The following is a 6,061-nucleotide window of genomic DNA, read 5'->3' as shown; positions in this document are numbered from 1 at the left end:
ACTCTCTGTTTACCAATGTAATAATTAAGTTCGGCAGGAGATTAACGATGGGGAAAAAACACGCAAGGGTGCATCTTGTCATCTGTGGAAGCACGCTGGGAAAGAACTGCGCCTACCCCCACCTCGGATGCGTCGACCTCTACCACGAACTGACATGATGGGTCAGGGGCCACGAGGATGGGAGACGAAACGAAGCGGCTTTTCAGGTTGACGAATACAGCCTCGGCTGTATCGGACCACCTGAACGTAGTTCGGGGAGAGGTCAAGGCGGTCAGAGGTGCAGCTAGTTGGCTGTAGTTGCGAATAAATCGCCGATAGAAATTGGCAAATCCCAGAAACCGCTGTAGGGCTTTACGGGAATCTGGGCTTGGCCAATCTACCACAGCCTTAACCTTGTCAGGATCCATACGCACTCCCTCAGACGAGACGATGTACCCTAGGAAAGGAACAGACTGTGCATGAAAAACGCATTTCTCCACCTTGACAAAAAGTCCATTCGCTAACAACCTCTGAAGCACTCATCTGACAAGCTGAACATGATGCTGAAGAGAAGAAGAAAAAATCAATATGTCATCCAGGTAGACATATATACTAGTCGACCATATCTCACAGCACGTCATTGATGAGTGCCTGGAAGACCGCTGGGGAGTTGGGCAGCCCAAACGGCATGACCAAATATTTAAAGTGCCCCCTAGGGGTATTAAACGCGGTTGCTGCATCCATCGATTGTCAGCTCGTTCTGTAATCATACACGGACAGTAGATGCAAATGCAAAACACTCTTTATTTGTATGGCAAAAGCCTAGAAGCACACAGGGTCAGACGGTCACAAGCCGATGCCGATGAATGCAGGGACCTCGGTGGACAGCGTGGTGAAGGTGCTCCAATCCCGTGGGTGATCCAGTGAAGTGCTCGAATCCCGGTGCTGAGTGGAACAACCAGACGACAGCACACGACGAAGAACTCCAGGGACCAGAAACAGCGGGGAACAGCAGGAACACACACACAGGAACCACGATCTGACAACATGAGACAAGGCAAGGCAAGGCAAGGCAAGGCAAGTTTATTTATATAGCACATTTCATACACAATGGCAATTCAAAGTGCTTTACATAGAAAGGAATTAAAATAGGGCTAAAAAATGCATAAGAAAAAGAATACAATGTAAAGAGAATTAAAAATAATAAAATGTTGATAATCAAAGAAAAGAACAGGTAAACTTAAACAGTTATAAAAAATTATTTAAAAAATTATGCATAGATAAGGTGCAATCAGTCGGACGTACAGTGGCACAGTGCTCATTCAGTAAATGCACAGCTGAACAGATGTGTTTTGAGTCTGGATTTGAATGTGGCTACTGTTGGAGCACATCTGATCTGTTCAGGAAGCCGGTTCCAACTACGGCTGGCATAATAGCTAAAGGCAGACTCTCCTTGCTTTGAGTGAACTCTTGGTATTTCTAACTGACTTGATCCTGCTGATCTAAGTGATCTGTTGGGTTTGTATTTAATCAGCATATCTGCGATGTATTGAGGTCCTAGCTCATTGAGTGATTTATAAACAAGTAGTAGAACTTTATTCGATCCTAAATGTAACTGGAAGCCAGTGTAGAGACCTGAGGACTGGTGTGATATGGTCATATTTTCTGGTTCTGCTCAGAATCCTGGCAGCAGCATTCTGTATGAGCTGCAGCTGTCTAATGGTCTTTTTGGGAAGGCCGGTGAGAAGGCCATTACAATAGTCCACCCTACTGGGGATGAAAGCATGAACCAGTTTCTCTAAGTCTTGCCTGGAGACAAAACATCTAATCCTTGCAATATTTTTCAGATGATAGTATGCTGATTTAGTTATTGCTTTGACATGACTACTGAAACTCAGGTCTGACTCCAAAATCACTCCAAGATTCCTGACTTGATTTTTTGTTATCAGACCTTTAGCCTCAAGATACGCGTTCACCTTGAGAATTTCATCTTTGTTTCCAAATGTAGTGATTTCAGTTTTGTCTTTGTTTAAACAGTTACTGAACATATAAAGGCACACACTGATGATAACCAGCTGGACCACTCTTGGCAATTACAAATATTCTGATTTGAATGGCCTTTTTGAAAGAATGCCTAGACTTTTTTGACATAAAAGCTTAACAGAAGCACATTTTTTGAGAGAATCATCGTCAATCAAAACATGATCAGACATTCAGTATTATATTTAGGTTATTTACAGGGCCTCAACATTAGCTTTTTTTCTGAATGCTTAAACCCTAACCGTGATTCTTATAACAAAATTTCTAAAACTATTAATAGCAAAACCACTCACTGAGTTTGCAAAACTAAAAGCACAAACACTGCTTTGCACTCAGTTTGCAATTTTGTAGCATACACTTTGCAAAACTGTAGGTACAATCCACTCCACAGGACTCTTATTGCTGAACTGTAAACACAACTCACTGCTCTACACTCAATTCCCAAAGGATCAACACACTCCTAGCAAAACTATACACATGTATGGCTATTATTTACACTATTTTGCCAACTGTCTGGCACACTGTCGCATGTAAAAACATCATTTTTTCACTTTGCAATCAGCCTAAGCACTATAAATAAGCCACAGGTAAGTGGAGTACAATGGAAAGAGCAGATTGAGTGAGAAGAGTGAGAATTAGAGGAGGAGACATGAAGGTGAAGAAGTAGGAGAAAGAGGAGGAAGAAGAGGACACATAGGTGAAGAAGCAAGAGGGTGAGGACGACAAGGACAAGGAGGAGCAAGAGGAGGATGAGGAGGGGGAAGAAGAAAGGTAAGAAGAGGAAGAAATAGAACAACTGATGACATCAGAGCTGCAATAGTGGACCATGTAATGAACCATGGACTGACCCTAAGGAAAGATGGCCGACGGGTTCACCTTAACTTGAGCCGCTACACTGGAGCAAGCATCACAAGGCAGTGTCCAAACAACAATTAAACCAAAACAGTTTAACCAAACAAAACGAAAGTAACGTGGGCAGCCCCTCACGGACAACTGCAACGCGCACACACATAATAAAACGTAAACACAACTCAACGTCAAATCCAGGTCTGGTGATCTCTCCAGATCTATACCTCCGAGCTCCCTCAGAGGACTCGAGACCGCTCGCTCTCTCTCTCGCTCGTCCACCTCGCCACAGAAATATTGCACATATTTTTAATCTGCGCTACTACCCGCCCACACAGAGTTAATTATCTGCCCGCATCCCCGCCCGTGAATTTTATAAATGTCACAATCCACCTGTTTAAGCCACGTTTATGCGGGTACCTTACACGTTGCAGGACTCTGTCATAAGGGCATTTCAAAAGGAGAATCTGTTAGTACAGTCACTTTACACTAGGTTTTGTAGCACTGCCATACTGCCATATAAGAAACACAACAATACACGTAAAATACTGAAATTGTGACTTTACAGAATTGCGTCCAGATGCTGGGGGCAGAGGAAGAATGTTCACTGCAGAACAAGAGACCCATATAGTCAATATGGTGATTGCAAATAATTTCATAAGGCTATGAGAAACACACACTCTTCCCTGCACTCAACCTCCCCCATACTCTCCATTCCTGAGTCCAATAGAAGAGTTCTTCTCTGCCTGGTACTCTCTGCATCTCCATCAACACAAAGCCCTTACAGGCACTGGAGGAGGCATGTGGAGATATTGACTAGGCATCATGTCAGGCCTGGATACGGCATTCCAGAAGATATTTTCCCCGTGCCTTGGACTAGAGGACATCGTATGTGATGAAGACGGAATTTTGTGGCCGGACCCAATATTTGATTGTTCAAGGGCATTAAGCCTATAAATACACTCTCAGAAAAAGAGGTACAGTGCTGTCACTGGGGCGGTACCTTAAGGTACAAAAGTGACCTCACCCTTAAATGGTACATACTAGTACCTTAAAGGTACATGTCAGTATCTTTTCGGTTTTGTACCTTAAGGTACCGCCCCAGTGGCAGCAATCTACCTTGTTCTCAGAGAGTGTAGAGCACATTTCGGTATACTCGTGAGCGCTGACAGACGGCAAACACACCTGTCCTCAGCTAGTCTGACATCGGCCCGTGTGTCATTAGCGAATTGAGCTTGTATACAGTGCTTTTTTAAAAAACGATTTATTGTTATCGGGTATATCATACTTTTATTTGGTCATTTATTAACCATTTAATAAAGTATAGAACAAAGTATAACAATAATAATAATAATTTGCATGGTTTGATGTGAGCTAAGTGATCGTTAGATTTGATGACCATTGGTGGTACAGTTTATTGCTTTTTTGTTCTAAGTTGGTTGTTCTCAGAACCAAAGTGGCAGACATCGTATTCACTTGCTCAGATGACATTTTCTGGTGAAAAATCTTATTTTGGTCAAACTTCAGTGAATCTGAAGTACAGTATCCGCACCGGTGCGGTGACTGACAGCCACACACACTCCTCATCTCTTACAAAGCACTGCTCATTCTGACACAAGCATGCCCTCTAGTGGTCACACTCCCAGATAACATCATAATTCAACATACAACAGATTTTATATGATGATTTATTGGATAATTAATATGCACATGACACATTGCATGTTTGTGTTGGGTTGAAACATAACATGTTTGCTGTTTAACAATTTTAAAATTCTTGACATGTTTGATTTACTCATATTTCTGAGTCTCTTAAATAAGTAACCTTTAATGAGGAAAATGAGAAATGTGAATGGTTTTAATGGTATCACACACTGATCATATCATATGAGATTTTAAGACCTTGCACATTTTGGCTTATTGAAAGTGTACAGTTTCGGCTTAAATGCAAATGAATGTATAAATGAATGAATGAATGAATGAATGAATGAATGAATGAATGAATGAATGGCTGAATGTATGAATGAATTACTGTAAGTGCATTGCTGTAGTGGTGTATTGGGCCCTGCTTCTGCTTGTGACCCAGCAGATGGCGCTATTTAATGGTTTGTGGAATAAAACAGCAATGGCCCAAAATAAATCCTTTCAACAAGCCCAATGTTTGAGAGGAACATTTTGATGTAGAGAGTGAACAGCTCAACATTACTTGTAGTTGCTCTTACTCATGCTGGATTTGAAGTGGTGCACTCTTTTCTATTTATTTATGTTGAACTGGCTGATATAGCAATCATATAATAATAGTAGTGGCCTGTTTCTCTGGCATTGGATTAATGAAGAGAGGCCTTGATGAAGTGAGCAGTTATATGATTTTGCTTTTATGAAAGGTGTCGTATATTTGTAAAAAAGCACTGTTCATTTCTGAGGAAGTAAATGAGGAAGAGGCAGCCTGGCCTAAAGTGATGGCCACATAATTTGATAATAATATTTGAATAAAGGGTGAAGATGTAAATTTAGAGTCTAGAGTAGACGGCACTACTGTGTGTTGGAGACTACAATCTTGAAAGTGATTCTTTCTTTCTTTCTTTCTTTCTTTCTTTCTTTCTTTCTTTCTTTCTTTCTTTCTTTCTTTGTGTTTGGACATTGACTCTCATGATGGAATGTAAAAAACAAAATATCTTTTGTGTGTTTTACGCTCATACAGATTTAGAATGAGATATGAGTGTGAAGAAATGATGACATTTCTTGGTATTTTTATTGATAAAGTTTTGTGATATTTACATATCACATGTTTTAGGGAAAGCCAGCGAATCACAGATGAGCCTGCAGAAACTGAACAGACGGCTGTAGGAGGACAGAGTAACTCTATGATCACTGAGAGAAAGAAAGACAAGAGATGAATGATACAATGATATAATTTTTTTAATTATTTATCACCTTTATAATTCTAGTTGTGCCACCAGAGTTTATTTAGCATGTCCTTAGGAAAGCGATAAATATTATTACATACATATCTCTTATTACCACATCCAGCGTGAACAACAATCAATACAACTGAGAGAAAAGACCTGAGTTTAACATTAAATTAACATAAAAAAATATTGCATATATTTATTTTTTCTAGAATATATAATTTAGAGAATACTGATATAATGCATGAATATATCTGTTAAATATTATGCAGCTTAGTGTGCTTAGA

Source organism: Pseudorasbora parva, chromosome 1 (assembly GCF_024679245.1).
Source record: "Pseudorasbora parva isolate DD20220531a chromosome 1, ASM2467924v1, whole genome shotgun sequence".
In the NCBI taxonomy this organism is placed as follows: Eukaryota; Metazoa; Chordata; class Actinopteri; order Cypriniformes; family Gobionidae; genus Pseudorasbora; species Pseudorasbora parva.
This window is presented reverse-complemented; position numbering follows the sequence as displayed.